This window comes from Dendronephthya gigantea, unplaced genomic scaffold (genome assembly GCF_004324835.1).
Source record: "Dendronephthya gigantea isolate DGI-Jeju-01 unplaced genomic scaffold, DenGig_1.0 000178F, whole genome shotgun sequence".
Lineage (NCBI taxonomy): Eukaryota > Metazoa > Cnidaria > Anthozoa > Malacalcyonacea > Nephtheidae > Dendronephthya > Dendronephthya gigantea.
Window position 1 is genome coordinate 334,649 of NW_021163188.1, and position 16,645 is coordinate 351,293.

At 36.1% G+C, this 16,645-nt stretch overlaps 1 pseudogene; it reads left to right on the top strand.

The window, feature by feature from the left end:
* The first annotated feature begins 916 nt into the window (after positions 1-916).
* LOC114538236 lies at positions 917-16,224 on the top strand (annotated as a pseudogene).
* The last annotated feature ends 421 nt before the right edge of the window (positions 16,225-16,645 follow it).

The window sequence follows — 16,645 nt, forward strand, 5'->3', positions numbered from 1 at the left end:
ACTTCACCACCATCTGGTGATTATAAATAATGTAATGTTTAGGATGAGACAATATGACATAATGTAATGTGATATGTGAAAACAATCTTAAATATGCCTCACCAAAATCCATACATTCCAGGGTGATCATGAAGAGGAAGTTTTCTACCCTTGCTCACGATAAACACTGCCATTGAAAAGTATGGGCATTCTAGTATGTCTACATGTGAGACAGGGGCTTCCCCTGGGTAACTCAACCTCCTTTCCCTAGTAGGAGGGGTCAGGTTTACATCTTCTGCAGTAATCGCACCCATCTAAAAATAACAAAGTAATTATAGTATCAATTAGCGTTATACTGTTGTTTCATTTACGTCTTTAAGCGCATGATATGAAGTTTATGTTGATGTCTATTTGTAGAATAACGTTTATCGATGCTAAAATTTTGAATCAAACGGGTTAAAGTATGAAATTCGGGGCAAAAAATTAGTTGAAACTATTAAATTAGTTGGGTCAGATGATTGAACGAAGTGAGAATATACACGTTTTTACAACTTTCTAACTCTTCTTTCTAAAGTGTTTTATACACACTGTCATTCTTGTTCGTGGTTTGCGGCAATGACAATTTTTGTTTAAGTATATTAAAAGAAAAATTTAACGCGAAATGAAGAGTAAAATATGGGCTAACCTACCATCGACATTAACAAGTCCAAATTTTCTTTTAAGGGCAATCCACTGGCAGTCTTGAATGTCTTTAAAGCTTGTCTAGCTAGTTTCTGAATATTTGCCATACCTTCCATTACTTCAGTGCTAAAACACTGTGCTTCTTCTCACATTTTAACAACGCAATGTTTGGATGTGAAGCCATAAAATATCCGGAAATGATGGAGCGGAAGTTAACATAAGGCGAGCTTCTTCTTAATATATCACCTGCAAAATCTGCATTCTGATTTTTATAGAGCTCAGTGGAGCTAAGTGAGCAATTCAAAATGGCGGCCGAGGCTTCAAAGGTAAACGTGTTAATTCTGTAAAATTTACAAATGATTTCATGTGGCTCTAATTTTTTTATTGTAAACCTATAGCGGTAATTTAATGAATTGTATTCTTCACTACTATAGCTTGGAGACCTCTTAGTACGTTGTATTTCCGAAGTCAACAGTCCTAAACTAGAACAACGAAGAATTGTATTTGAAGAGTTACTGTTTCCAAGTATAAAATGGAAAGGTATTTTGTAAATTATTATCACAATTTATTATCAAAAGCTGTAAAAGGTATATCAGTAGATTGTTACCCTCCTATGCTCCAGTCTTGAGAATTTCTCTGAAAGTGAACCAACTGGTAGTCTAGCACCACCTCATTAGCCCACAACCAGTCTGGTTGCACCAATTATGGTAAAAAAATTAAATTGATAAGCAACTAAGTTATTGCTTTTGGCACATGCATGCCCTTGACATTAACCTTTTAACTCAAATTGTATCATTTCAGCTTTGTAGTGATCTGGGCATTTCAAGAGTAGTTACACAAGCAATTAATAATTATTACTTTTAGAATTTTCCCAACTTGGAGTAAAAGCCTTTGCAAAAATAATTGCATCAACATTGTACACCTACAAGTAAGAATTATAGCAATAATGATTAGAATTACAACAATAATTAGAATTAGAACAATAATTAACAATTATTACTCTCATACTAACTCCTGAAGAAGGTCCTAATAATCTTCAAATACTGACAAATTCTAGTGACAATTATTCAAGATCACTGGTGCTAAAAGCTGTGAAGACAACCCTGATGAATCATGGTAATATATTTTTGCATTTCAAGCACAAAATTATTCCTTAAAGTGTGAGACAATGTATCTAATTTCCTCTGGCAGCTGAAGCTTCAAAAGAACCACTTGTTAACATGTTGTCAAATATTACAAGAGGACTTAAACATGGTCAAAGGTTAGCTTGATTTAAACAATAAGGATTTTGATCATGATCAAGGTTTGATGTACATTTAAAATAAGATCTAATGCATTTTTTTACAGTGTTCCAGGTTCACTCCTGCCACCATTTAAATGGTCGTGTCTCATTATCACACATGGTTTCAACAATGCTGATGAACGCCAGGGAGTTCTCTGGAACAAGATTGTCCAGTCTCAGTGTTCATTAATGTCTGTTGTTTGTTCTGGAGCCAAGAAAATTCAAATGTCTGCTAAGAATCATTTCCGCAGAATTCTTCATAATGTAAGTACTGATCTTGGTTGAGCACCCTTTAGATATCTGGAATAAAAACATTTTAAGCCAAACATTTGGTCGTCTTTTTTATTCCCTAAAGAATTGTTTTTTCCTTTTCCAATGCACTTCTGACCATTGATCATCTCATCTTCGTTCGATGTTAATTAATTGGTAATCCAAATATAATTGAAAAGTACTGAGCTTATTAAAGTTCTTAATTATTATTTAGAATCCAGAAATTATATCCAGTTATTTTGAAGCAATATTCTCTTTTCCTACCTCACTTGTAAGTATTCATTGTTACATGTTTCTGTGAATTAAATAAATAAATGTCTGCCTATACATTAATGAAGAATTCACCTTTAGGTTTATTTGCGTACTGTAAGTGAACTCCTGGCATTCTGCTCTAAGATGAAACACAATAAAACTCAAGAAAAGGAGACTATGGTTTGTTGTCATAGTGTTTGGTAATTTGAATCTCTTTTACTTAGTAGTTTAGGTAATAAGTGACTTATTTTTCTTTTAGAAAAATGTTATTGATCTGTATGTGAAGACAATATTTATGGTAAAGGTCAAAGCAGAGACAACCTATTTGGTAAGTGATGGATTGATGTAACAGATGATTTGAATTGAACCCTATACCATGATCATTTGAACGATTCTGTGTTGTTACTTGTTAGTTGATGTTAGAAATCTCGTAGATGTGAATGCTGTTTTTTCATTGCCTGGTTATTATGATAACTTTTTCAGTTATGAAGGCAAATGTAACAACTATTTTATAAATTTTTTAGGAGGCAAGCTCAACATTACTTCAGCACATTGGTCATGAAGAATTTAAGGAAACCATCTTACCTCTAGTACAGAAATCCCTTCTTCGTAACCCTGAACTGGTCATCGAAGGTTTGTCAAAATTTTCTTGTGAAGTTATATCTCACCTGGTGATGAGGTTTTAAATTAATTGTCATTTAACATTAACATGATGTCATCTTGGTTCATTTTTAGCTCTTTCACATCTTTTAAAAGATGTTTCAATTGATCTGTCACAACATGCTATAGTTCTTTGTAAAAGTTTGTCAGGTAAATTGTATGATTGTTTTTTTATTACTTTACATGGTTTTCAGTGATCATCAAACTGAAGATGTTGCTTGTTTTCTTTCCAGCACACCTTTATTCAAAAGATGAGTTTATCAGAGAAGAAGCTGCCTTATGTGTGGAAAACTTATCCCGACAATGCAGTGATTGGATGTGCATTAAGGAAATGATTGAAAGACTATTTGCTGTTCTTCATGGTAATTTTCCAAGACTGAAATATTGACTTATACAATTTATAACAATTTTTTCTTGCAATTAAGGAGCTGAAGGGAAATTGACTGTGTGGACAGATAGAGTTGGTGTGCTGAAAGGTACAGTACAAGAGCTTTATGTCATGGCTGATTTCTTTATGCACTAATTCCACCATTTCTAGTGTATTTTCAGGTCTCTATAATCTTGAAAATAACTCCGTAAGTGGTTCCTCTCAACTGGAGCATTTGGCAACTTTGGTTGTTGAGAAGATGGAAATATTTCTGAAACAAGAGGGTAAAACAACACATCTTACAATAAAAAGTTTGTTTAAAAGGCAATTGCACAAAGGTGTCCTCCCCTTCATTCAAAAGGAAATTTATACATTTCTGATATATTTTTTTCAGTTAATGAGAATGTAATTGTCCAGGCATTAACTGTGCTGAAGAAATGGTGTCTACATATCACCAATAAAGTTCCTGGCAACCTGTTTCAAATGTTTGAGGTATGGTTTATTTGTACTGTGTTTAACATGAAAAGTTGAATAAGAATCTCTGGTCAGAATTCAGAAGTTATGACATTGTTCCTTCATCTCTTTAGAAAGCCATGTTGAACAAAAAGTCCAGTTCAATGGTCAGAGGAGGATATCTTAATTGTATTGCAGCATCTTGTAGAGGTTGGGATTCAGAATGATATTTTTTTTCTAATGAATAAATGTGATGTTCTCAACTTATATAAAATTTTTGTTCAGGTAATACTTTGAATCAAGCAGTTTCAACAATACCGCAACTTCTGAAGGTAAGTTTGATTGTCTTTACGATACCAGTAATCAGGCTAATGCAGTAGATTATAAGACACAGGCATTAATTACCATTTTATCATTTGTAATGATGTTATTCACCAACTTCACCAGTTGTGATATTTTCGTATATTATGTATATCTCTAGACAGTAGAAAAAGTGTTCACTCAAAGTCATCAACCAAGTGTTATTTCTGAAGCACTGACAGCTACGTTAATATTGATACAACTTGGGCAATCAGATGTTGAAATTGGTATGTTCATAATTTTTATCTAAGAACTATATTGTTTTCAAATAGATCTGTAATAATCCATCCATTGGTTTGCAGATTCAAAACTTCGTTCATTTTGGGACTGTGTTTTTGATTCTAAGAGTCAGATATTTACTGCTACTAAATTCCTTTCAAGCGTTACAGAAGTGGGTAAGAAAGCATATCTTGTAGTTCCACTTTACATTTTTTATTTCGGACTCAATTTTTCAATAAAATTCTTCACTTAAGTGTTCCACCAGCTGCACTTGATTCTTGAAAAGTTGATGAGTCATCCAGACGAGAAAATCGGTGTTGAAAATGCAAGGTATCCAAAGTTAGTGGAAAATAATCGAGTTTGTTTTTATTATTAATGTTGGTGTCTCTCTTAGCTGGTGGTTCTCTGGTCTGGTGTTCACTCTGACACATCAGAATTATCAAACTCGCCAACAAGCGAAGAGTTGTTTTTCAAAACTGTGCTCCTTGGCGGAGGATGGAGGAATCAAGTTGCAAATGATTCTGCTTGAGAAATTCAGAGAACTTTTAAATAGTTCAGAGGTTTGTGTTGTGTTGTGTTGCGTCCCAGGCTTAACTGTATTTCTCAGGAGAAATGAACGTGTCTTAGCCTACCTCCCTCGCTTTAGGTCACCTCATCAATGCTCAGGAAAACTGAAGTGGTCTCAGATCAAAAAGTCGAAAATGAAAACACAGTGAACTTCTCACCAAGAATTCTTGCTTCAGTTCTTGAGAATATTGTCACCATCCCACTTAAAGATCGTGACGACAAGAAATATGCTCCGAGCGTTATGATCTGCGTTTTAGAAGACGCTCATCATCCACTTATAGGTACAGTCAGTGTTATTTAATATCTCATATTCGTTATTTAAATGTGGCAATAATAACTGTATATATCCGATGTAGGTTCATCCAATTTATTTTTCACATCTAGCTTCATCCAACCCAACTCTGTGGAGAGATTTGACTCTGCAACTCAAGTTGAATATTGAGGAATTGATCAAAAATAATAAAGACGAAATATTGAAAATGTTTGTGTCGAGCAAAAATGTAAAGGTTGGTTTTGAAATTCTCAATGAATATAGACAAGCATTCTTGGATTCATTTAGCATTGGTTTTGTTGACGTTGGCTGTTGTTTCTCTCTCTTTCTGCATTAACTAAAACTCAGGAGTTAACCACAAACATATCTTATATTTTAGGTACTTCCAGCCCTCATACGAACTTTACTTATAGAGGCGGAGAATATTATATTTGATGACGTGATGGCTTACGTCATAAAAACGTTGCGAAATTCCAAGTTCGAAACTGTGACAGACGAGGAGTTTGGAATTTTCAATACACCAGAAGGTGTTCTATACGATCAGTCGAGGGTCATGGAGTAAGTCATTTATTTTTAAGCGTTTACTACCAGAGTCAGCAAAGTGCAGAGACTGACAACGTTTTTTTTAGAATAAAGGAAGGTGAACGATTTCAGCATCATAATATGAAGCGAGAGTCGAAAGCGTATTCCTACGAGGAACAGTTGGAGGAATTGCAACTCAGGAAGGTTTGTCAGGAATTATTCAATCAAGTGGTGCTTATTATAAGTACAAGAAAGTCTACAGTATATCTTGATGTTTGTTAGTACTGCTTGTGAAAATGAAGTGAAAATATGTTTCAGGAATTAATGAAAAAGAAGATATCAAGTGAAAATGTTGAAATGACGAAGAAAGAACGTGAAGCGATGATGGCACAACTCGAGAAAGAAAATGAAGTTAGGAAAAGAATTGAAGAAGTAAGTTTATTGGGTACACACGAAGTTAGAATTCTAATGAAATTGTTTATCTTATAGATTATCATTTCAGCTCGATATAGAAATCAGTCATGCTTGCCTGGTGGCTCAGACAGCTGTCTCTACGAAAGTTCCTTCGTTGAGACAACACATCCCTATCTTACTTCAATCTATTACGTCACTGTTTAAGTCCCCTTTGGCTGCACCACGTGTTCTGCACGTTTTTATCACGCTTGGAGATATCGTGTTTCCAAAGAAAATTCATTATTTAGGTAGGTTTGACAATATTATTCTGATATATATATATCTTTCGGTCCGTTAACCCGGGCCTTCATCAGTGCAATATTCTTCATGAAATACTTATTGATGTCACCATGCAAACTTACAAAAATATTATGTTGAACTAATCAAAGCAGGGAATATAACAGTGCTATTAAAAAACCCTTCAACTCAATTTAAATCAAGTGAAATGTGCAGGAACAAAAGGTTGGAATTTATTCCAATTCATTCTTGTCACATTTTCTTTCCAGGTGAGCGTATCACATGGCTGACATTACAACTGCACCAAGCTCGTTGTCCATTGCGTTTACGTTGGGAAGAAAGATATTTGGCTGCTGGGGTGGAGAGAGTGATTAACGATCTTTATAACACAACTATTTCGTCCGAAGAAAGCTTAAAATCTGCCAGGTGAGAATCTAGCGGCTGTCACAATGGATAATGATACTCTCTTCATCCAATATTTAGAGGATAACTTACTATTAAGAGTCTTACTCGTGATATTTTCTGTTTTAGGCTGGGTGATGAAAAGGAACTGTTAATGTGTACGACGTTTTCCTTCTGCTTTCCAAATGATCGTGTATTCTAACAAACTCTGCCCTGAGTGTTGATGTTAAAGAAAGAACAATGGAAGTTTTAGCGCAACACTGTAGACTGCGCATGCGTGAAAAGGATATTGATGAACGATATAGTGAGGTACTAGCTATAAGATTTCACCATCATTTAGTTCCTGGTTAGTAAACACTTTGTAATTATACAGTATAACATTGATATCAAATGTAATTTTCTTAGACTGGTCCGAGCAACCTTCCTCGGGCGGAAATGTTGAGATTGCTTACAGAAATTATTCAACACCATTCTGACTCCGTCACAACTTCTAAAATACAAGTAAGTTTCGGTTAATAATAAACCTACTGTGAAACAAAAACTGTAATTCTTGAGTTTAAAAATTCCTTTTCAAATAAAAGACCGCAACAATTCATAAAATTGATTTTATTAACTGATTTTTTTAGTTAAAATGTGGCGATAACTTAATAGTTAATTATTTTTTCCAGCGCCTGGGTTGTGTCAGTATGGTAGAGTTATCGAAATCTTCAAGTGGCGAGGAAGGCTGTACGATTGCTTCAGATGAAGAAATCAATGTTCTTCTCTCGTCACTTTATTCCTCCGTCTCATCTCTTCGCTATGTTGCTATACAATGTCTTCAAGCTCTAAACTTAATTTTACCGAACATGGAACAAGATTCTGTGGAGGTCCATCCGGTGGTACAAAGAGTTTGGACGACAAGATTTGACAGCGATAGTGAAACATCAAAATTCGCAGACAGGTTTGTACAGTTCTGCTTTGGTAATTTGAAATCATCGGAGATGATTTAGTGATTTAATTATATGATGTGAATGTTAAACATCTTCTTAGACTTTGGAACGAAATGGGATATTTTGTCCAAGAGGGATTATGTCGCAATCTGGCGCAGGATGTTATATGTGATGTGGATGATATACAGGAGTCTGCTAGCCTTGCCTTGTGTGAGGCTGTAAAAGAACATCCAAGTATCACGGATGAGATCTTGGTGCAACTTATTGATGTTTACAAAGCCAAATTAAAGGTACGTGTTTTATATTTTTATCTGCAGACTAGATCATACAGATGCAGATCTCCGTGATAAGTTGAATTAGAAAGTTCAGAATAGTTATTATTTCAGCTTCCAGCCCTGAAGCGAGATGAACTTGGAAGGATCGTTGGAGACAAATATCCAGATCGTTGGAAGGAAAGGCGCGGGATGCGAAGGCACTTCGTGACATGGCTACTTTATTCACAGATGACGAGGTGAATGGCATAGTCTTGATGCTTGGATTCACTCCAGAAAAACCTAAATTTGTTATTTACTAATTTCTAGGTCGTTAAATTATTTACCTTTTTCGTCCCCACGGCCCTCGGGGATTGCAATGAACATGTTCGAGGGGAAATGTTAAAAGCTGCATTGGCTGCCGTCAATCATTTGGGAAAGGTATAAGGTTATCACGTTCTACAAACTTTCAAGATTTATCATTTGCGCTTTAAATATCAATGTTTCCTTTGTTTAGGACAATACCTCATCTCTGTTGGAAATATTTGAAGAGTTCTTTGATAAAGCTCCAGATCCTCCTCACATGACACTATTCGCCAGTCCGTTATCATATGATGGGATGTTTAGCAAAACATCTTGACAAAGAAGATCCAAAGGTGAGTATTTTAAATATCCATTTTTGTGGATATTTGGATTCTGCTCATGGACTTGTACTTGTTCGCAAAAATTAGTTTTTTTTAATTCGCAGTTCATATATGACAATTTTTTCAATTAAGGTTCATCCAATATAGATAACTACTTAGCGCTCTGTCGACACCGTCTCACAGGTGAGTTCTCTTTGCATCATATTTCTTCAACGTTGCAATGACTTACTATAAATTCGTATTTATTTCCAGGTTCAGGAGGCGGTCTCAAACTGTCTTCCTCCTCTTGTCCAGCAATCAAGGAAGAAGCACCGATATTATAAAAATCTTTTAACAAAAGTTAGTTGTAACAGTTTGTTGTCGTTTTCAATGAAGAGTGATGCTTGATTTTGCTCTCATTATCTCTTGTTAGTTACTAGACCAACAGTCTATGGCGAGCGTCGTGGAGCGGCGTATGGCTAGCTTCTCTTGTGAAAGGCTTGGGGATATTGTCGTTAAAACAACAGAATATAATGTCAACTTTGCAAGACGCTATACAAGATAAAAAAGAACTACAGACACAGAGAAGGTTAATTGACCATTGTAGAGGAATAATTATAGCTTTCTCTTCTTGCTCATCATCTTTTTCTGGCGAACAGGAGCTTTATTTGCATTTGAACTTCTCTGCCACATCCTTGGACGATTATTTGAGCCATACATAGTTCATGTCTTCCTCATCTTTTACTCTGTTTTGGCGATGGAAATCAATTCGCAGAGATGTAAGTTGAATCAAAAATTGTATGCGAAAGGTGTAACTTGTTTATAAGCTTTAAATACCATAGTCTATATACAGTCAACGCAACTTTTCATTTATAGTGCACCTTAGGTGAATCTATTCGTTGTGACTGGTTCATTTGATAGAGTTATCACATGATAAAGTTATGAAATTTGATTGGTCAATATTTCAGGCAACAGACGACACGGCCAGAGCTATGATGAGGAATCTGAGTGCTCATGGAGTTAAACTTGTTTTTACCATCGCTACTTAAAGCACTCACAGAAGATGCCTGGAGAACAAAGACAGGTGAAAATCTTTTTCTTGTGTTGGGTTACCATTTTCATTTATCTTACGCTGCTCGATAAATTTTGTTTGTCAGGGAGTGTTGAGCTGCTTGGTGCGATGGCGTATTGCGCCCCAAAGCAACTTTCCTCTTGTTTACCCAACATTGTGCCAAGATTGATCGAAGTCTTGACAGACTCTCATATCAAAGTACAGAAAGCTGCAGCTCAAGCGCTCAAACACATTGGTTCTGTCATACGAAATCCTGAAATACAAGGTTGGCCAGCATAGACTGTCTTCACTCGCGGATATTATAGTTGTACGTCATGCAATCATTTTCATTCCATATTTCTAGCCATTTCCCCTGTTCTTCTGGAAGCTCTGAGTGACCCAACATCGAAAACCACTGAAGCGCTTCAAGTTCTCTTAATGACGTCATTTGTTCATGTGATTGATGCGCCGTCATTAGCTATAATTATGCCCATCATTCATCGGGCTCTTGAGTCTAGATCTACAGAGACGAAGAAAATGGCGGCACAAATCATTGGTAATATGTACTCATTGACTGATCAGAAGGTTAGTACGAGATATTCAAAGTCTAATGTATTTAGAAATTTTCGGGTTTCAAAAAAGGAAACAGGATGTCTAAGCTTTAAATCGTTCATATTTTTTAGGATCTTAATCCATATCTGTCTTCAGTAATGCCAGGTCTTAAGCAAGCTTTATTAGACCCAGTCCCTGAGGTAGGTTTACTTCTTGTAATCCAATCAACTTTAGAAAGAGTTCTTGTTTAACCAAATAACTCTGCCCCCCCAGGTTCGCGCTGTGTCAGCACGTGCTCTTGGGGCTCTTGTCAAAGAACTGGGAGAAGGAAATTGTTCAGATCTTCTGCCATGGTTGATGGAGACTTTGATATCTGAAACAAGTAGTGTTGATCGCTCTGGTGCGGCACAAGGTTAGTTTTCCTAGCTTCTTAGTACACAGACTGCAGATTTCAGAAAAGACCTTTAAAATAACGTTGTACTACTATGTCCGGAAACAGCGTCACAACGCGAAGTTTTTATCATAAAGCTCTAACCTGTCTTTTCAGGTTTGAGTGAGGTGTTGTGCGGTTTGGGTTTTGAACGTCTTTCACAGTTGATGCCAGATGTGATCTCTGCAACAGAGAGGGCTGATATTGCAGCACATATCAAAGAAGGATATTTAATGCTCTATCTTTATCTGCCGTCGACGTTTGGCACAGAATTTACACCTTTTGTTGGAGATATCATTCCTTCTATACTCAAGGTATATCTACTATTTCTAAAAAAGCGTTTGAACCATTTATTACTCATGTTTTAGGATGTTAGAAATGTGTTTTATTTTTATACACAGGGACTTTCAGATGAATCAGAGTTCGTACGTGGTACTTCACTTAAGGCTGGTCAAAGGATCGTCAGTCAGTATGCAACGACAGCCATTGAGGTATTCTTACCTCAGTTAGAACAAGGATTGTTTGATGATAATTGGAGGATACGTATATCTTCCATCCAGTTAATGGGAGATTTGTTGTATAAGATATCGGGTGTTTCAGGCAAGATGACGACAGAAGGAGAGGAAGATGATAACTTTGGAACCTCCCATTCAAATCAGGTGGGTTAGACTACGCATTTGAAGAAAAGTAATCTACAACTCCCCTTTCCATTCCCCCAATTTTGCGTATAGTTCAATGATTTCGCTCAACGTTTCTTCTTTCTCAGGCGATCATAGACTGTTTGGGATATGAGAGACGTAATCGAGTGTTATCAGGGCTGTACATGGGTCGCTCTGATGTCTCGTTACCAGTCCGTCAAGCTGCTCTTCATGTGTGGAAAGTTGTCGTACCCAATACACCCCGAGTCTTGAGAGAAATCTTATCAACTTTGTTTTCATTACTACTGGGCTGTTTAGCCAGCACTAGTCTGGATAAACGACAGGTTGGTGTTTGATGTCGAGTTTTTAATTGTGACATGACAAGCTCGAAATCTTGTGCAAAAATAAGGATAGATAAACATCGTAATCAAAGTAATAATATTTGATCCAATGCGACGAAAATGTTTATTTTTTGTTTTCCTATTAGATCGCTGCTCGAACACTGGGAGATCTTGTACGCAAGCTGGGAGAGAGGATATTGCCTGAAATTATACCGATTTTAGAGCGAGGGTTGGAAAGCAATGAAGCCGTTGAGCGACAAGGAGTTTGCATTGGTCTGAGTGAGATCATTGGCTCAACAAGCAGAGAACAGGTACAACTGAGACTTCACTTGCTTTTACACCGAAAAGGGAAAATTATTTAGTATGAAAATGAATGTACTGGTGTGCTATAGTGTATAACACTCGGAATTAATTTTTGTTTTCATAACAGCGGGAATATCAGAAGTGTTTCATGATTTTAACTCTCTTAGGTTTTGTTGTATGTGGATTCGGTTATCCCCACAGTTCGCAATGCATTGTGTGATCCACTGGCAGAGGTCAGAAGCTGTGCTGCTCAAACGTTCAATAATCTGTACAAAACAATCGGAGTCAAAGCGATCAACGACATTATTCCTATTCTTCTTGTGAAACTGGTAAGCTCTGGATTTGATCGTGTCATAGTTTGGTTCAATTTTAAAATATTCTACGAACTTATTAGATTGATCCTGATCAACATGAGAACACTTTGGATGGACTTCGCCAGATCATGTCAGTTCGAAGTAAAGAGGTTCTACCGTTTATCATTCCTCAGGTACATACGTCTTTCATGAAACCATCTTCAATATCAGTAAATCAATTTGTTATACCACGAGACCACGATAGTAATTCTTGTTCTAATCTGGAGCACACTTGCCCTCGCCACTGTTCGGAGACGACTTCCACTACCACTGCGTAGTGATTGGGTAATTTTACAGAGTTATCAGATTTCATAGGTTCCTTTTTGTTCATTGCAGCTTATCGCCGCACCTGTGAATACCCAAGCCTTGGCGTCCATGTCGTCTGTTGCAGGAGACGCTTTAACTGATCATTTGTCTGACATCCTTCCTGCTCTTTTACGATCAATCAGCCATGTTTCATCTCCTGATCAACAGTCCCAGGTGAGTACAATTGCAACCAGCCAAAACTTAGTTAAGAGCATCGCCAATATCGCAGTTGTTCCTAAATAATGAAAGCAATCAACTGAAAAAAAGATTACCTAATGATAAGAAATTACTCTCAACGCAATTATCTCAAGCGTTAGGAAATATTTAAGTTCATTTGAATTAAAGCCCTGTGGTGCCCTATTTGGGTTTTTCTTTTAAAACTTCGTTATCAGATCATTCTCAAAGTATACCTCACATCCACTTCGTTGATGTTGTTAGAATTTGGAGAACTCTCGAACACTGATATTGGCAATTCGAAATGATTCAGGAACTCAAATTGTGTTGGATGTTTTGATGAAATATTGCAAAGATGAAACAATTTCGATAAGAAAGGTAAAGTTTTATACCGGAAATGACAGCAGCCTATATGTTACTCATTATCCTCTTGTACTCCTCTTGTAGGCTGCTCTAAATCTGTTACATTCATATTGTACGTCAACCAAGGCAGATCTATCGCAATACACTCCTGCGTTGCTTCATTCTATCATATCACGATTCAACGATTCGGACCATGAAGTTGTTGAGATCAGTTGGAATGCTTTAAACGCCGTAACAAAGGTTAATTCACGAAAACGACAATAAATAATTTGTTTCAGGCGAATTGAATCAATATGAGAATGTTTCCATGTTATTCATTTAGAGACTTGGTCCACCGGAACAAATACAACACATTCCTCATGTTCGTCGAGCTATCAGATATATATCTGATGATCTAGAGGATAATTATGAACTTCCTGGCTTTTGTCTTCCGAAGCCCAAGGTAATTTGAAACGTATTGCTCAATAAGCCTTTAAGGCATTACATTAGATGTTCATGCTAGGTGGACTTTCACCAATACATTTACAACGATTATCTTGTTCAAAATATTCTTTCAGGGCATTACCCCTTTACTGCCGATATTTCGGGAAGGAATTCTCAATGGGGCTCCTGATGTTAAACAAGACGCGGCTGAAGGACTGGGTCAGGTTATAAAACTGACATCAGCATTGGCCCTTAAACCTTCAGTCGTCAGTATTACTGGACCGCTAATACGCATCTTAGGTGACCGTTTCAGCTGGAATGTTAAAGTGGCTGTACTTCAGACCTTGGGATTGCTTTTAGTCAAGGTAAATGTTAACGTCATTTTTATAACTTGGTTATAACAAATTATATACAGCTTATAACTTCCATTACTTTCATACATTTTAACGAGATGCTATATTGATTTAATTGTTTCATTCCCAGGTAGGAATTGTCTTAAAACCTTTCTTACCCCAGCTGCAAACAACTTTCATAAAGGCGTTAAATGATCCAAACAAAATAGTCCGTGAACAGTCGTCGACAGCTTTACAACATTTAGTTAAACTGCATTCCCGAGTTGATCCTCTATTTACTGAACTGCACAATGGAATAAAAAATACAGAAGATAATCAAATCAGGTTTGCCGACTTTACTGATTTTCCATATTTGTATGATGGCAATCACAAAACTAAAAACGCTAAATTTTGCTAAAACACCGATCTTTAATATAGAGAAACTATAGAACAGGCATTGCGTGGAATTCTGTTCAGTGTTGGTAATAAGATGGGAGACAATGTTCGGCAAAATTTAACACAAACCTTGCTTTCGTTCCAAAGTCATGCAGAGGTATGTTCAATATTACCAACTTGGTTTATTAAATACCGTTTACTGTAAACTGCTATCATGTCGTCCAAGTGTTTTAACATTTGTGTTTTTTATGAAGGAAACTATTCGTATTGCTTCTGCTGGGTGTCTTGGGGCTTTGGCAAGAATTACTCCTGATGACGAGTTAACCAGTTTGGTGAAAACTGATATTTTAGGTATGCTTTGATCTCGTAGCACAGATTTCAACTGATCACAGTTTACCGTGATCTTTATTGTAAATGACTACAAATTTATTTTCAAGTGAGCGATTCAACGGTTGAGTGGACATTACGTCATGGTCGATGTCTAACAATATCTGCGTTGTTTTATGATTGCTGTGAAAGATTGATTTTTCTTAATTTATTCGAAACTTTACTTCAACTGACAAACACACTCTCTTCAAACGACCGGGTAAGAAGACTGATTTAATCCATGAAATTGTCTTCGTGATCCTTGTATTTATATCTATGTTTGAAGAAAATATTGAGATCATACATGATCTATCTGTTATTAGATTCCCATTTGTAAAACAGCAATAAAATGCTTGGGCTACGCAGCTGTCAACTGTGTAAAAGAAAGAGATTTTCCTGAGGAGATTATTCCATCAATAACTAAGGTCTAGTACAAATCATTGATCTTGCAAATAAATCATTTCATACAAAGGTTAACGGTGGGTTATGGTGGAATACCATTCTTATTTTTTTTCACTATATTTCTTATGTGTAGGGAATACAACATTCATCTTTGGATATTCAAGTTTTGACTTGTGACGCCATCTACTATATTTCCGAGAAGATACATGACATACCAGTATCATTTCTTAAATCTACCATTTCTGGATTACTTCCTTTATCGAAAGAAAAAAACACATCATTGAAATTTGCCGCAGAGATGGCTCTTGTTTCCTTGTTGAAATCTGGTAATGATCGGTTTCAGGTTAGTCTCGTAGGAAATATTCCTATAAGTCGTTTCGTATTCTTGTGTTTTAAAAGTATTTAATCTTGTGTGAAAACTTTAATATTATTCTCTCTAGAAATCTTTGACAAGTCTTGATGCATCAACAGCAAACATCCTCAATGAATTTTACAAGAAAACAATTCCTAGAATATTAGAACGCAACGATGCTGTCATCTGCGAGCTAGATGATCCCTTCTCATCTGAACTGTGATGAAGTTTTAACATCATTTAAAAGTGGTTTCCGCGAGCAGCGCACTCTTCAAATGCTCCCCAAGATAATGCAATTAAACTGGGCTGAATATGATGTTGACTTTTAATTTAACACGGGAAAAAATTCCGCAAGATTGTCCTTTTTTGAAACGTTATTTTTACGTAACTACCTGAAACATTTTAGACTAAATCCAACGTGGCTCTAATAAAATCATCAAGTCGCGTGAAAACAAGTCAAGAGAATAAAAACAATTGAATTACCGCTGTGTCCTAATTTCTCAATCAAGCGAATTATTCATTCACTTCTTGTAAAGTGATACATGTTTGCAAAAAATTAAATTTACGATTGCAATTATTATGCACAAAAATGCATTCAAAATAAGACCAGTTGTCATGTCCAGGCCACGTTTTCGGGCTTGGCAATCTAGCAATGTCATTTATAAAGCTATATTTTCTTGAAAGAACTAATATTTTGCTAAAACAATTTATTTAATGTGTATATATGTGCAACATGACGTACAATACAAACATCCGTTCTAAACACGGGCTCATCTGGGATAGAGAAACGTGTTGATTTTGAAAGAGCGAAGACATTTTGTATTACAGATTGTATTTCTGTATTTTTTTTTAATCTATATTTACTATTTATTCTGTGCAAAAACACTTGAAAGAAGAGAAATACACATGGATACTGTGTTGCCTGTATTTCATGGCATAGCTGTACGAGAACAGGTAAGATTTTACTCTTGTAGTTTCGCATGGTTTTATATTGGTTTCGGTCATGAGTTTTGCTTGTATCTATTTTAAAAGTAAGTCATCACCATAACTTACAATCGACTCCCACATTCAGATATCTCAGGATT